The 16,714-nt window shown below is 39.9% G+C and overlaps 1 protein-coding gene across 7 annotated transcripts in view; it reads left to right on the forward strand.

The window, feature by feature from the left end:
• The window catches only part of HMG20A (high mobility group 20A), a 39,415-nt gene that overhangs the window by 344 nt on the left and 22,357 nt on the right, over window positions 1-16,714 (forward strand). For 4 of the 7 annotated variants that reach the window (XM_064668467.1, XM_064668464.1, XM_064668460.1 and 1 more), the window contains exons 2-3: window positions 216-391; window positions 1,728-1,839. The exons of 1 other annotated variant lie outside the window; for it this stretch is intronic. The gene's annotated coding sequence lies outside the window, so the exon portion shown is untranslated. Of the gene's footprint in view, window positions 1-215; window positions 392-1,727; window positions 1,840-11,162; window positions 11,182-16,714 lie in introns of those variants that run through there. 2 more of the 7 variants (XM_064668462.1, XM_064668465.1) reach the window with 2 other exon arrangements.

The following is a 16,714-nucleotide window of genomic DNA, read 5'->3' on the forward strand; positions in this document are numbered from 1 at the left end:
GGGGGGGCGAGGGGGAAAAGCTGGGTGAGGGTCTGAGCGCTTGGCTTTCAGTATTCTCCCTTACACGTCTTCCCTTGGTTCCTGCAAAGCCATCATATTTAATGGCTCTTTAATTGTATTTATTTATCCTTTCATTATGTCCGCTTGACGTTCCCTTGTCAAGCAGGTCGTTTATCATAGCGTGGTGGGTTTTTTTTTTTGATACTTCTGTCCAGGTCTTTACATTCTGTCGCCTGTCCCCGAGGAACTGAAGTCTCTTATCCTTGAGGTGGCAAAAAAAAAAAAAAAAAAAAAAAAGCCCCGAGCGCAGGGTTGAAAACACCGGAGCCACGTGCCCTTCGAGGCGCCATTCATTGGGATCCTCGGGAACACCAGCGCCGGAGTGAGACTGGTACGGCCCTGCCTGCCCTGGGAAACGGGAACTGGGCAGGGGTGTCCTTCCAGGGCAGCTGGGAGGAGGCGTGGAGCTGCCTGGGGGAGATACTCTAAGAAAAAGATCCCCCAAAATCACCTTCTGGGCGAGAAAAATTGGTGTAACTTGTTGATAACTTAGTCATGTATAAAAAAAACGAGGGAGGGCTTTTTACTCAGTGGAAAAGAGGGAAAATCGTGTTCTCAGAGAAGAAGAGCTGCTTTCTAGAGGAGTGGCTTCCAACTTTTTTGGCTGCACGTGCCTATCATAGAAACACCTCTTAGCGTGCACCTCCCACTTATGTATATTTATTGATTTATCGATTATATGCAGGTATTGCTCTATGGATGCATGTGTTAGAAAATATGCTTGAACGGAAATTGAGAAAGGACAAGATAAAGATGAAATAAACACTATTTAAAAATGTTTCTCAATGCTAAAAAAAAAAAAAGGTTTTTCCCACCCCTGACTGGAAAGGTGTGGGTTTTTCCCACCCCTCGGCCTTGCATGTGTGACCTACTAGAGAGACCACTTTTATAGCACATGTATGTTATTCTGAAGTGATCATTCTTATTTTCATAGGAATACAAACATAATCAGCTGTTGAAAACAAAGAATTTGTTTTCATAACCGTTTTTTTTTTTTTTTTTTTATTCAGGCCATAATCCAGGGGCATAATCTATTTGAAGGTAGTGAAATGATAGTGAAATACTGGTTTATCATCTCTTGTTTTCTCTCACCCCTACATTATATACTTGTTAGAAGGGATGAGATCTCAGCATTGCTAGAACCATATCACCTGCTGGCAAATAATGTAACTTTAGAGTTTAGGAAGTTGAGGGAAAGTGATAAAATTTTTTTCCTGTCCTTAGAAATCTGACATGTCCTGAAATAGAAGCTGAGATTACAAATTTGAAGGAGGTTTGGTCTTAGAAATGGTGGTTAAAGCAGAGTATTTGGGTTGGTCTCAAAATTCCCAAGTTAGCTCTTGTATGGGATACCCAGCACATTTCAAAATAGAAAATTGGAGTTTGTGTGATCTACCCCCACTGTCCTGATTGTAAATTGAATTTTTTTTCCTTTGGTTCCTCCTGGTGTGACACATAGAGAGTAAGGTGACAGGTGCACCTTAGAAAAGGGAGAAGAGGATTGTGTTTATTACAGTGATGTTTCTTCAGCACCTGAGAGTGGGGTTCGACTCTTCTGTGTGTACCTGGCTGTTAGAAGGTGACTGTAATAACAAGTTCTAGTACTTTGCAATAAAGCAGCCACAAGGACAGAGATTTTTACTGTCTTCCTCCTTCTATTTCTGCAGGACATCTGCCCTGGCCAAGCTCAGGTGTTCTGTGTCTGATGGCCAGGGCTGCCTGGAGACCTGAGGAGACCTGCTGACTTCCCTGCTGGGCTGCTGAATGCAAGCACTGACTGTGAGCTGGGGTTTTGCTTTGTGTTACATCACCTTGTTCTCAGTATCAGAGCACAGGAATGGAGAAAATAGTAAATGGACGTGTTCAAATTAACTTTGTAATCTTGCTTTGTTACTGTGTCTGTTCACAATGTGTTTAAATAAAGGGTCCCTCAGCATCCAGGTGTCTGCAATTAGCAAGGTGTGAAACTTCTCACCTGCCAAAGCAAGCTCAGCCTTCCATAGTAAATATTTCTCCTTGCTTAAATAGGGTTTGTTTTAGGACTAGTTCTTGGATGAGATTTTTCTTAAGCTTACCACTGACTGTGGCAAAGTTGCAGGTGAATTCAGAGCACATCTCCCTAAAACAGGCTGATACAAGTTTCTAAATTCTTGCTGTAGGTCCTGCCCTCTCCAGGTTGTGGTTGAAAAATTTCAGTATTCCCACTCACTGTTACTGAAGTGCTCACAGAGCTGTGCTGGTTTTTGTGAGTGTTGTGGCACTCACAGTGCTGTGAGAAATCGTTAGGGCACAGGTGAAGAGGCTGCACTCTTTTGATAATGATCTGTGGGGGAGAGGGGTAACTCAAGGGAACGTGCCTTTCCACTTTCCAGGACAGTAGGTGAATGCAGAAAGGTTGTCTTTTTTCTTTTTTGCCAGTTGTTCCTATACCCTTAATAAAATGCTCTTTCCATCTGTCATGTGATTGGCTTGGGAGAGATCCCCAAACTAGGTTGCTTTCTGCATTCCTTCTAGCTTTCTTTTTTTTCTTTTACTTCCATGATTTCCCTTAGAAAAGAGAGAGGGGATATTTATGTTCAGGGAACTGATAAACAGTTATTTTTTTAAGACATGAAGAGTGGTGGATAAAAGCCTTCAATGCCAGGTGTTCAGCAGGTATGAATTACTATGTACGAATTACTGAGAACACTTTGTTTTCAGAAACCACTGTTTTTTCAGTGGATTTGTTCATGAAAGCAGCTAAGGCTAGTTGGTGGCTATTTGAAATACAGAGTCAAGTGGTTTATTAGTGCTGTAAGTCAGGCTCCATTGGCAAGATCTGCAATGTTGGCCATGTGTTGTTGTCTTACTCCAGGATTGGCTTGTTCCTGCTTCAGTAGCACCCACAGCAGAGCCCTTGGCTGTTGGTTTTGTGGTCTCATACTGGTCCTTGATTTTTGAGGGCAAACCAGCTGGATGTGAGTTTGTCCATGGGCTGCCAGTGTTACTGTCAGTGGGACAGGTCAGCTGATAAGCACTTTAAAACACACCAGCCTTATAATAATCTCTTGCATAATTGGATTGTTGGGATGTATCTGCTAAAGCTTTTTGTATGCAGGTTAATCCCACAGAGAGTTAATTCTTATTAAAGGAATAACTTGCCTTGTTCATACCTGGTAGGGGCAGAGGTGAGACAGGCACCTGATTACTGAATGGCTACTTGATATCAATTTGATAAGGACAGATTTTGGACAGCTGAGGTGCAGCTACAGGTAGTTTTTAGTGACTGTTTATCTGGAAATCTTCTTTCTGTATTACAGGGAAATAAAACTAATTACTGTAGAATACCTGAATACTTCCAAGTTCTGAATTTATTAGGAAATCTTCCTTGTTCCTTGGCCTTGCTCTTGCAAGTGCTGATGCACTTGGAAGAAAACCTGTCTTTCAGAAATGACGTTCAGAAAATTACTGACTACGATTTTTTAATAGTAAATATGCTAAAAGGAAGCTGTGCTAAGTTGTCTTCAGAAAAGGCTTATTGATGATTTTGATTCTAGAAACAAATAATCCTGCTCTGCTTTGCAGGAGACAATGGCAAGAACTGACTTTGGCTGACTGATTTAGTGTTTTGGACCATACCCCTTACATGGCATACAATGAATAAAAAAAAAAATAAACCTTACACTTCACTGTTTCTGCAATTCTTATGACTTGGATTGCTTATAGTGTTTCTTCAGGTAAAAGGGCATGTAAGACATTGGAATGTGTTTTTTGTGCCTCATGGCTGGGATAAGCAATGAGGTGAGCAGTTGACACCCTTAGCCTGTACTTCAAAATACTGCTATAGCATGAAAATAGGAAGGAGTATTTTAGTCAAAAGATCAAATGGCATAAAGTCTTGTCACTGCTGATGAAACTGTGAAGTGCCTTAAGAGAATGAGGATAGTGAAAGTGTTGGTTGTTAGTTGAACTCAAGAGGCTTAAGACTGACAGAATTTATTTCTGAATCTTTCCTCCACTTTTTTCTTCTGGTAACAAGTGCAAAGCACAGAGGATTTCTCAGCAGTTCAGTGAGTTGCCAGGGGAAAGCCTGCTTTTTTTTTATGGTTGTGTTCAAATATGAAAAGATAAATCCAAAGCTTTAATTATACAGTGGTGTCTTAAGGATTGTTTGCAGCCAGAAGAAACTCAACAAACTGTTTTTAACTTCAGAATGCCTGTCATCTCTAGAACTTGCTAGGCTTTATTTGGATGGGTTCTCAGTCTTAACCAGTGGTTGTTAAAGCAGGTCTGACTTAGCTGTGTCTGTTCTGTAATTCCTTTTATTTCAGGTAAGTGGTCTGGCATGAATTAGTGGGTTTTTTTGTGAGCTTTTGTGTTTGTTACTCAAGAAACGAACCCTTTGTTTTTCTTGGAATTCCCTTGGCTGCTGTTTCAAAGCCTTGGGCATAAGGTGGTGTATTGTTTCCTAATTTTGGAGTACTGTTTGCTGAAATCTAGTAATTAACAAAACATCAGTAGTGGAAATGAAAGATTTTTTTTGGAAGAATGGACTTTGCTGTGTGTGTAAGAATAGGCTGGGTAATCTCAGGCTTATGCCTGTGGGCTGTAATTAGATGTTCATCAGAGGTTGAATTTCTGGTGTAGTGGAGTTAGTGGCCCATCCTAGTACTCAAGATATGCCTGACAGTGTATGGAAAGGGAAGGTGTCAGTCTCCATGGCTGGAACAGCAGTGGAGAGGGAGCTGTGGCAAGACAAGTTCTGGTAATGGTATGAGAGGATAAAGCAGAGAAAGCAGATCAGCACCCAGCACAGCACTGAAAACAGCAAACTGTGAATCTTCTTTCACACTTGGGAATCTGGAGTTTGCTAACATTGCATTTCTGCCAAGAAAACTGGGGAGCAAGGGGGAGTGTTCCCAGTGCAGGATAAGTGGCACATAAAGGTAAGAGAAGGCTTTGGGTACAGTTTAGTTTTCAGGGTGTTGGTTTTTTACTTGCATTCTAAACCTTTTCCCTTGGTACATGTTCCTTTCATCTCTCACTTTTTCCAGCTTACTTTAAGAAGTCTGCCTTGTTTGCATTTTCACTTATCCAGCACATTGGCAAAGACATTTTCTGATACCTAAAGGATAAAAAGTAAGACTTACTGAAGAAGGATATTTCATTTAAAGCTACCATGTCTTCAAAAATACAAGCATCTTGTTGAAATATCTCATTAATCACAAATTCTAATAGGATTTCTGGAGCAGATGAGCAAATCTTCAGAGCCTCCAAAAGTCCTGAACTGTGTAAGCACATTAGAAAGCAGGTTTTTTCAGCCCTGACATTTAGTCAGTGATTATCATAGGTAACCATACTAAAGTCTTTTGGAGGAGATTTCTGGCTTGGGGTGCATTTACTGCAGTATGTTTTAGCTGCTGTTGCACATAACTCATGTTGCTGGTGAAATGAAATCAAGATAACCCAGACTTGACTAAATCCTCACTGTTTGAATATGTGGGAAGCATGACAGAACAGACTCCCAGCTACTCATTGCTGAGTTAGGATGAGGAATTGCTGCAATTCCTGTAAGATATGATAAGCCAGTTTAATAAGAGTAAATGAATCAAAATTTATGGAATTCAAGTTCTTTTTCCAGACTTATGTAGAAGAGTCTTATCTTTCATCAAGAGGATAAATGTTTTGCTTTAGATTGGAAAGAGAAAACCTGAAAATGTCAAGTCAGCTTATGATATAATCCTAATTTTTTCTGGTAATCATATTTTGTCCCACTTAAGGCTATTTTGGGGCCCTCTGTTTCTGGAATAGCTTCAAATGTTCGTTTCTGGCACCACTGGAATCTTAGGGAGAGTTGAATTGGGAGCTGTGGAGTCCCAGTAATGTGCATTACTTGCTCCTGGCTGTGCTACTTGCATCCTTTTTTCTGCTGCCAGCTGCAATGCTGGCTCCTTTGCTGAGCCATTTCACCCTCTAATTTGGCATAAACTAATTTGATAAATGAACTAAAAGCTCTTGTGTTTCTTTAGCATGCTGAAGCACCATGTGGCTGGTCCAGTGAACAAGTGCCAGGCTGAAGATGATGCTGTAGGAGTAGCTGTAGTTCAGCAGCTTATGCTACCATGAAACTGTAGCCTCAGGCAGTGGAGAACTGTTGTCTGCACCTTCCAGCACCTGGCTTGTCTTCATGCAGCCAGAGGACCTTTCTGGATGCTTCTTTTAACATCCTGTGAAAACTACAGCCCACTACTAGCAGAATGAGTCCAAAAAGTTATCTTGGGTGATTGGGGGTGGCTGGTGCAGCTTAATATGACTGGTTTTACCCTGCATGGAAGTGGGAGTTTCCATACACATTCCTTTTTTGATAAGCTCTGGTATTTATTTCAGCCCCTTGAGTCCTTTCAACTGTGTATTTGAGCTGGTAGAAGATACCCAGCTTCCCAAAGGGAAGAGTTAGGAAGTTAAGCAGCTCTATAAAATGCCCAGTAAGCTGTGGAGATTGCTGTAACCAGCTGTGAAAGGAGAAGGGAGTAAGACCTTCCCTTCTTAGCAGCAAGAAACTACTACTTTGTAAGCTCTCCTTAAATCCAGGTGGTATCACAATATGCAAAACTTGAAAGAGGCACAAAAATTTTATTTGTCTAATGCTCATCTTAGGCCACCAATATTTTGCTGTTTTCCCATTCTGCTGTACCAGTTTGACAGTAATTCATAAATCATTGTGTGACATCACCAGGGTGCTGTAAACTGTCCACTAACACCACACACTGAATCAAAATGTAGAAGCACAGATATTTTTTTCTTTTTAGAGATCTTAGTGTAGGAAAAAGAAAGTGAGGGGAAAAAAAGCTTCTGAATCATATCAGTTTGATCCCTGGCTTTTTAAATGTCAATTTAAAGTCACAAATAGTGTGTGATTCATGCTGCTTTCTGAAATTTTATGTTTTTGAAGAAAATGACATCAATTTAAAACTTCTTGGTTATTTAGGGAGATGCAACGTGACAACTGCTTTTTCAGTACTTGTGCTTGACTGACCTGGTTTAGCTTTTTGTTTTTAAAGGCTGGATTCAAGCAAACCAGACTTGATATTTGATCACAATAAAACTAACATACCTCGGGACAGGTGGAGGCTTGGGAAGACTTCCTTGGAAAGCAGTGACATGAAGAAGTGTTGGAGGTGACTGGATAATCCAGCTTGGGAACATTAGCATTTAGTGAAGCTTGAGCAGTTAAGCCTCAGGTATAAATGAGAGCAGGAGTCTTACCAGGAAAGGTAAAATATGTGTCTACTGCAGCTGGCACTGCTACAGCTGCTTTGGAATTCAGAAAGGGTTGCTAAAAGATCAGTTTGAACATGAGATAAAGGCATATTTTCAGTCCTAAAAATAAAGGCAGGTGCAGCATTTGTTTAACTTCTTGAAATGGTTCATTTATTCAAAACCAATCAATTTACTGATACAGGTTCTTAGCTTTAGGGTCTGACCTACAGAAGTGTAACAAAATCTAAGTGACTGCTGCACTGGGGAGTTGTGCAGATATAATGTGTGTGTAAGTGCCATGTGGGACAGCTGATGGGGTGATGGTGGTACTGTCAGTCTTCTAAAAAAGTTTGGGTAACCATGATGGAGGTTTGAGATGCTCTTTGTTTCTGTTTCTTAGCAGAGGGCAGGTGCCTGATGCAAAATGGGTCACAGTGATCACAGTCATCCCCTCTGGCCTGTGCATGTGGGTGGTGCACTGCAGCTTTGCAGGCAGGAAATGAGCTTTTCTGGTTCTAGCCCAGGAAATTTTCTAATTAGAAAAGTATAAAAATTTGTACTGTAAAAAGTACAGAAATTTTACAAGTATTTGTATTAGACTAAGCAAAGTGGTCTGTGTCTAGATATAAGATTTGAATGTTCATCTGTTTACATTTGGATATAAAGAGCTGTAGAATTATTAACTGCATGTTAAATTTAGACTGTGAGACTTTACATGAATTGTTTTGTTAAATTTAGACTGTGAGACTTCACATGAATTGTTTTGAACGTGTAGTGCTGTGAAAATTGTCCTAATATCAAAGATATTTTTCTTACTTGAGAAATCTTTTCTGTTAATATTGTTTTAACCTTAGAAAACTTACAGTTCATTACAAGTATGAAAGAATGTGCACTCTGTTATAAATGGCTTACTTGCATTTTCTCTATAGAAAAATGCTTTATATGTTTGGATTTTTTTAGGCAAGCTACTTGAATAATTTTATTGCCACTTGTAAAAACACACATTCTGTCCCAATGCCATTTCAACAAAGTATTTCTCAAGGGAATTGTAGAACAGACATTTATCAGGAGGGGTTTGCAAGGCATGCAGAAAATAACAGATCACAAGGAACTTTTCACATGTTCCTCAAGTTTGTGTTCTTGCACTGCTATTACATGGGAGAGTGTTTTTAAGGATTGATGTTCAAATAAGCTCAGACAGAAGGTTTAAAGTTTTATGGTGAGAAAGAGTGGGAAGGCAGGAGATTTCAAATGCACAGTAAGGGCTGGAAACTTAAAAAAACTTCAGCTTTTATCTTAGTGTCTTTAGTGACACTTTAGTTCCCACTTAGTGACTTGTGGGAATTACACTGAGAAAAGTGGTTTTCCTTTACTGATGCACAATTCCTTATTCTGAGTCTGAGTCAGTAATGTTTGTCAGCTAAATGTCTATAATTTACTTTTCATGGGGGCATTTAAGCAATGCTGTATTAATGTAGGAACTCAGTGGTCTGTAGCTCTGTTGCATGGTTGTGTTCCTTCCTTCCAGCTGGTGTGAAGGTGGATCAGTGCCTGACCAGTGGAATACTCTGGGCAGGTGATGAGTCAGAATTGTGGTAATGCAGCAACGTGTTAACTGAAAGTTATCATGAACAGGGTCTGTCATGTAGATAAATTTTACTCAAATCAGTTGTCAGTGCATAAAAAGAAGTGTATCTGTCTTCCAGTTTTGACACTTGAGTGCCTCTGGTTCTGAACTTGCTTGGTAACCTCTCAGTTCTGTTGATGTATTTGTATACCATTGTAATTAAAAATACAGAAATCTGACCAATTGGAAGTTTTGCAGATCAGATGGACAAGTTTCCTGGCATTTGCTGTGACTTCCTACTGTTAAATAATTTGGTGTTTAAAAGGTAAATGAAATGCAAAGCAATCACTCCAAAGAAGCAAGACAGCATCAGCAAAAACAGACAAGGAATTAGAATGGCAGTTTACTGAAAGAATAGAGATGACAAATCAATGAGATAGTTGACAAATCAGTTGCTGTTTGGATGCTGAACATAGAGGAAGGGTTGCAGGTGTACAGTGCTAAGTACTGCAGTGGTTATTCAGGTAGGGCTTGAGGATCACTGTGGAGATGGTTCCCTGTTGCCAGTGGCAGGAGTATTAGTTGGTGAATCATAATCCAGCTTTGGCACAGAATGTCTTTTCAATTTTTGATATAGTGGAGACCTTCTTTTCAGATTTAATGCCCTATTGTCATGCAAATAACAGTATATCCTCTGTGAGGCTAAAAATGAGAACCTCTTTTGCTTATATGGCATGAAGGGCTTGATGTTACAGAATCTTCTTGGTCCCTCAGTCATCTGCCCCTATAATCTTGTGAAAGTGTATGCAGTTCATTTTGCTGTGTCCTCCACTTGAAGGACAGAATGTATTGAACAAGTGGGCTAGTTAGTGGAGTGGCAGACACAGCAGCCCTGAGCTAAGCTTTCCATTTAAAGAAAAGAAAACCCTGCTTAAAACTGCTGCTGAATTAAACCTACTTGAAACTGCTGGAAGCTGTGTTCTCTGTAGTGAGCCTAACACACAACTCCTCTTGGAAATGGCAACTTGTCATTGTTTATTTGAATTTGGGTAAATACTGCTTGTTGTACTCAGAATTGAGAGTAAATGAGATTAATACAAAGCGTGAGGGAATCTTTGATTAGGGGCAATATCATATATTGGAAGTCCAGCTCTAGCTTCACTAATTGGAGAGCAGATCCTGGATTCCTTGATAAGGTTGTTCCTGATGGATTTTTTTTCTGGTTAATAGATGAGTAAGGTGAACACTTTCCATCTCTCTTCTGGTGTCTTTTTATTCTTCTGTCTCTCCAGCTTTGTCAGGACTGGGAGAGGTATTGTCTGATATATCTGTGTTCCTGTGGCCATCCTTAGTGTTGTTTCAACTGCTTTTATATCCTATCTTCCATCCATCACTGTGACCTGAAAACAAGCAGTGGTTATTTCTTCAGCAATTGGAAACCTTCCTGTCAAAAAACCAAAGCAGTTGAAGGTATTTGCTGGTTTATGTCAGTGTTGACCAGAAGCTTTGAGCCAGACAGTCTAACATGGTGTCTGCCATGAGGAGGAACTTCACTTTGGTTTTGAGTAGGTATTGGGACCAGCTGACCTCTAGAAGTCACTTCTGGTCTGAATTTTGAGTCATTAAATGTGAATGATACAAGAGGTGTATTTCTTGATTTTTGGGAGTAGGATTAATTCAGTATAACAGAAAATGTGGACATGTCTTATATTGTTTCCTTTTTTCTTTCCCCACAGCCAGGCAGGAACAACCAACAAAGAAACTGTGGTGACAAGACATTTGCCTTGCTCATTAATGCTTTGCTGGGTGGATCTTAATCAGCAAAACTAGTTGGAATCTGCAGATTTTTTTTATATGCTTAGAAGATACTTATGCATAAAATGCGTGACTATCAGGTGATGTTAGCAATTGCTACTGAGAAAGGCATTTTAAATAGAAATACAAAAAAGTTCATGATGACTAAGACATGGATACTGGAGTAGAAGAAAATTTCATTGTCAAGTGGATGAATGTTTTTGCTTCTTGTTAATTGAGCTGTTAGCTCTAAATGAAATATACTTCAGTTGTCAAACCCCCCAGTTTTTACAAGCTGAAATTTCAATCAGGCATTCCTCTTCAGCTTGGTTACTTGGCACAGTTTCAAATAGTAAACTTCTTACTTGTTTTTTTACATGGTAAACTCCAAGATCTGGGCTTCTCGTGCTGTGGCTGGGGGATGTTAAGTGGTGATTGCTGGAGTGCTCTCTGGTCTCTCAGGAGTGCAACCTGCTCGAGGTTTACTCGTTGCTGTAACTCATCAGGCAGCAGTAGGAGAGGTGACTGGAGTGTTTTGAGAAGTGTCCTCCTTGCTGAAGGATGGATGTGTGCTGTTTAGGGCAGCCAGGTAAGGGTTTACTCAAGGCTGACTTAACCATTTCTTCTGAGTGTACATCTTGTCAGGAAAAACAAAGCACATCTGAGATGTGAATTGAACCTGCTGGGTTATTTTGGTGATCTTACCACGGAGCTTTGGAATGTTATGAGCATATTTTGTCTAGAGTTATACATAGATGACCCTTTCTAGGGTGGGAATAAGCTGTTTTGGGAGACTATTAAAATCCTGGAAGGACAAACTTCCATTACTGTAATAAATGTTTTTTCTTGGGAAGTCTGTAAGCTCAAATATAATTGTTGAAGTTTTCATAAAAGCTGAATACATTCTGCTTTTAAAAATGTAATGTTTAAAAAGCAATGCCATGCTTTTTGGCCTTTGTTTTGGGAAATGTGTGTGGGGGGGAGCAAAATACAGATAAGTGCTTTTTCAGAGGAGTCTTTTTAAATAAAAAGGGAGTGCTGGTGACTAAGAAGGCAGTTGTTTAACTCAACAAGCCCTCGAGCTAACTTCAGGGATTAAGTGTGGTGGTGGATCCTCAGGTAATCCGTGTGCTTGCTTCTAACAGACTGCAAAAGGTAACCAAAGAAAGTAAGTTTCCCCTGTTTGCACTTCTGCTGTAAAATGTTTAGACTCCACAGATGAAAAAAGGCCGTGGTGCCTGAATTCTTGTTTCCCCCCAGTTGGCTTGGCCTGTTTCTGATCGAGGCAATGAACGTCCGATTACGAACTTGTACTGAGGTGAAGTCTGTGCTGTAGTCCTTTTGAAAATAGCAGTGTTTTCCCACTTTCCATACTGTTTAATGCTGTGTAAAGCAGAGAGCTGCTGACCTTTTGTCACAGATCATGAAGGCTGTAGTTCTTGTTTCTCCTTGCAGTAAGAATTGCATGATGGGTATTCAGGTCAGAGTCTCAGAGCGACTTCTGGTTGTCTTAAATCAAGCAAAGACTAACAATTAGTTGAGATGTCCAGAATAAAAAGGTTAAGATTGGTAGTGTTTTAAAGTCTATTTCTGAAGTTTGGTTGTATTCTTAGCTCCTGGAGATTTCCTTTATGACCTTCAAACCAGCTATGTATCTTTACCCATATATAGAGGTGTTGGGATAATATTTGTGCTTTAGCTCAGAGGAACCATATTTACTGAACAAATATATATAGAAATGAAATCATCCAAAAGAAATGTAAAAGCAGTATAAGTCTTTGCTGTTTGCTAAATATGGTGAATACTCAAACCTGAATGCCAAGTATCTTTCAGAACACTTGTAACTAGACACTAATTAGGAATCTTTTCAAATGTAAATGCTTCAGGCTTTGTGTTGTGCAAGACCTCCATCCTCACCTCTGTTTAGTCATCGACCTATTTGAAAAGATTTACATTCTCTTTTAGGGCTAAATTTATTGTGTACATAGATCAACTCTGGTGTGCAAAGCTTGTGCATGTTTCCCATCTGAGGAGCAGCTGTGAAAGGGGGAAGTTGGATGAGCAGATTAATACAAGTCCTGGACATCCTTTTCCCAGGTTCTTGTTTGCTGTTTGGCTCCAACCTCTGGGCTGTGATGCTCTGCTCTTAGTCAACATTTTTTCCTTCCTTCTTTTGACTTCTTGCCTGTGACATGACAGAGGCTCAAAGACAAGATTGCAGAATCAGTAAGGAACACAGTGAAAGAAGTGAGCCACTGCCCTCACAGCAGTTCAGCTGGGCTATTGGAAACAGTTTGGGGATCAGATGCAATATTGCAGAAGTTTAGCTGTTGTTTTGAACACTCAGCCCGGGATATTTGGGCATGCTGCTGGCATGGATGCTTTCCTCAATCCTACTTCAGCTCCAACATTACCTGTTTTCATTCCATATGCTACAGGTGTTCCAGGAATGTGCTCCCTGCCTGCCCTTTCCACCCCTCACACACATCTCTGGGTGTCCTGTGTCTTGCCTGACACTGGAGAGCAGGCAGACCACTCCACTGGGCTTATGCCATTGGGTTTTCCCCTTGTTTTCTGTTCATGATGCTAAACAGTATAATTTCCTGTTGCCTTTAGGTAAAGATAAGGGTAGGTAAAGCTTTATTTTAACTTGTCTACATTCTGCTGTTGATTTAAGTTACTTCTTTTATGGAGCCATGGAAGTACCTGAGTTCCCATATGACTTGAAACTTTCTGTGTGCTCTCCCTTTTTGTGCTGAGGGGGGGATCCTGGTGTATGCCTAGTTTAGAGCATAAAGTTTCAGTCTTTTAAAATTTCTCTCATTTCTTTTTCTTTGGTGTAGTCGTTCCCTGTAGTATTTATTTTAACACTGTGGCCTCAGACAGCTTTCAAATCTTGTTAGCCCTGGTCAAAGGAGCTGTCTGCTGCTCCTGGAGAGGATGCTTTGGCAGGAATGGGATATCTTTTCTGTTTCTCTTCTTTTCAGGACTCCAGACAAGGTATTGTAAGCAGTGTCCATTGACACTGGTACTTACTTGACCCTCTTGTCTGGTCTTTTGTGCTTCTTTTCCTTGTTAGTTTTTCCCTCTGTGTGCTCCCAAGGTCTTTACAATTTCTGTCCTAGGGTGCCAATGGTACAGTGTGTGACTCTTAGAGGAGCCTTGGCTGAAAAGGGATTTTTGTGCACTTCAGGCAATATATCTCCAAACTTTCATTTCTGGTACATATTAAACTATTACCAGAGAGCTTTAAGAACAGATTAGAAATTAACAACCCAACCCAGTTCTTCACTATTCTTGCTGTTAGAAAGAGTTTGCTAGTAGCAGTTCTGGTTTTTTTTATAAAGGGAAAGAAATAGCCTATCAAAGTGAAGGTTTATATGCCTGTTGTTTTGCACAAGTAAGGCTATCTAAAAATTGAGATTTCTTCTACATGACAGGGGTTTGAGTGCTCAGACTCCTTTGTTTTATAATACACAAGGCAATAGCAAGAAAAGAGCAAAAATGTATGGAAGCTGGCATGCCATACTTTTTTTCTAAAGATGGATCATCTCTGAAAACAGGCAGAAAGAGTTGCTTGTTTTGTGTGAGAATCACTGACTCTTCCCACACTTCATTTCCTCTAACCTTTGTCCCTGTACTCATATCAGTGCATTTAAAATATCCAGTTCCATGCTGTCTTTGTGGCTCTTGAGGTCAGAGGAGATGCTTTTGTGTTGGGTCATGAAGCCTGTGGTGAGTCATTTTTAAACCATATACTCAATCCCTTTTTGAGTGTATTCTCACATCCAAAGTATTTGACCCCATATTCTGTAAAATGGCTTGTTTTGGTGGGTATGTGCATGAAAAATTCCAGTCTGTGTTCTTCTGTGGCAGCAGCTAGAGTTTCCTGTCCCAGAATTTAAGTGAGCTTGGAGTATATGCTGTACTTCCTTGACAACTTTCTTGATGAATAAGGCTTTGAGAGAGAGCAAAAGTGCTAAAATAGCTTGAAACCAACCTTTCAATCTCATCAAGTGTATCCACTCTTCAGTTATTTCACTTTTGAATATGTAACTTTGCATTTCACTGGCCAGTCACGATCAGGATTCCCTGACATTAAGTCCTCTCTAGTTCAGAATACTCATTTGGTATTTTAAATCAAAGTACTCCTCGAACATTAATTAATACTGTTTCTTGTTTCACTTGTGTGGTGCTGGTAAATGTTTGACCTGGGCAAACACCATGAAAAACTTCAGTCTGTACATTTACATTTTTTAATAAACTGCTTTGCTCATGGCCCTTTTATGTTTGCATTCCACAAACAGGGAGTGATTGAGTTTTACAGACATAAATGATCAGAGGAATGGAACTTTTAATTTTGCAGGAAAGTAACTGTGAACAGGATCTGGTGAGGTCCTGGATGATTTATAGTGGCTGTGGTTTGAGAAGTGTCTGTGCTCCAGGGGTGGTTTGTGTCTCTTAATGTAGCTGCTGGTTGTGGGTTTTTATGGGGTATCCCCTTTGCCTTGTTAATGTGAAAGTAGCTGTTGGAAAACTGTCCTGTGAAATGAGGTCCTCAGATCCCAGAGGAATTTTCAACTGGCAGAGCAGGTGAAGAGGTAGATTAAATTGCCTGTAGTAAGTGGCAATTCAGAAGAGATTTTTATGGATAGATTACAAAAACCAGTGCTATTCCTGGTAGTCAAATACTGGACTTACCTTAGGTAGAGTATTAATAAAAATAAAGTATTCTCAAGATTTATTTTGAGACTTACTTTTTTGTGATCTGAATGGTTTATATTTTCTCATGTGAGATCTGTAACATGGGAATTAAATGAATTTTGCAGGGTTGTATTTGTTAGTGGTGTTAGTTGAAATGGCAACTGATGCTATCAGGAAGAAAGTTAACTCAGAATAAAATGAACTGTCCTAATCTACAGGTGCTTAATATCTGCAATGAAGGGGTAGGTAGCAAAGCTTTCCCTCTGGGTACCAGAGGTAACCACAGTTACTGGTTTTAGCTGTCCAGGGGCAAATAGCACAATTATTTGTACAGTTGTCTCATGGTGGGTTTTCTTTCCTCTCAATTGATGTAAAAAGCTGAATAATTTCTTTCATGAGTTTGAAGGGAATCAAGGGGGAGCTGTTCTTGCCTTTGTCTGCAGAGTTGAGTATATACCTTTCCTGTGGGCTTGAATTCCAGAAAACAGGAGGATTTAATGTATATGAAATGTCTTATATGTGCCTCATCCTAAAGCATTTATACAAGTAAGAGTAGAATACAGAATTGTACATGTTTTTTAAAAATACATTTTTGCAGATGTTTGGCAGCTGTTTCCAAGGTCTGAGTACAAATAGCTTTGTTAGTGTTTGCTGCAGAGACCCAGACAAACTAAGCCTAAACCTCAGCTTTACCTCTTTCCCTTCTTTCCTTAAGCTGCCTGGAAATGCAGTGGAACTCTGGACTTTTTGGTTGCAAGTCTTTGTTTTGGTCTCTAGTGTTGCTTTGTTTTTACTGGCAAGAAGTAAAACTAAAAGCAGTTGGCTGTTCTCTGGTATATATTTTCTAGTTTGACAGAAAAACCTCTGTCCCATTAGGTTTGGCTTGCAATTTTCCTAAAGTCACAAAAACCTTTGTCTAATGAGTTGCCTGTAGGGGAAAAAAAATCAAATCTGACTTTTTGCAGTCAAGTATGTTGGATAACATGCTTCTGCTCCAGCTTGATGGAAGAAAATGCTGCTGTCAGAAGGAATCTGAACTTCCTCTGACAGCTCCAAAAGTGTTCTGGTTTTAATTGGAGATGGACTTGCTTCAGTTTTCTTTCTGATGTTCTGGCTACATGTGGATGGACAGGGGAAGTGATGGTCTTGTGGGGTTTTTTTCTCAATAAATCATCTGAGTTTAGATTGTTTACAGGATGAAGTGTTTGGGTTCTGATGCTTAGATAAGGAATACTGTGGCTCTTCTGTGACATAGCAGATGATATATATTTTTTTTAAATTTAATCTGGGTTCCTCTGAATGGCAAAGTTTGGAGCTATTTATTCTGGCAAAGAAGGATGAAAGACTTGA

The sequence above is a fragment of the Pseudopipra pipra genome, chromosome 12 (assembly GCF_036250125.1).
Source record: "Pseudopipra pipra isolate bDixPip1 chromosome 12, bDixPip1.hap1, whole genome shotgun sequence".
In the NCBI taxonomy this organism is placed as follows: Eukaryota; Metazoa; Chordata; class Aves; order Passeriformes; family Pipridae; genus Pseudopipra; species Pseudopipra pipra.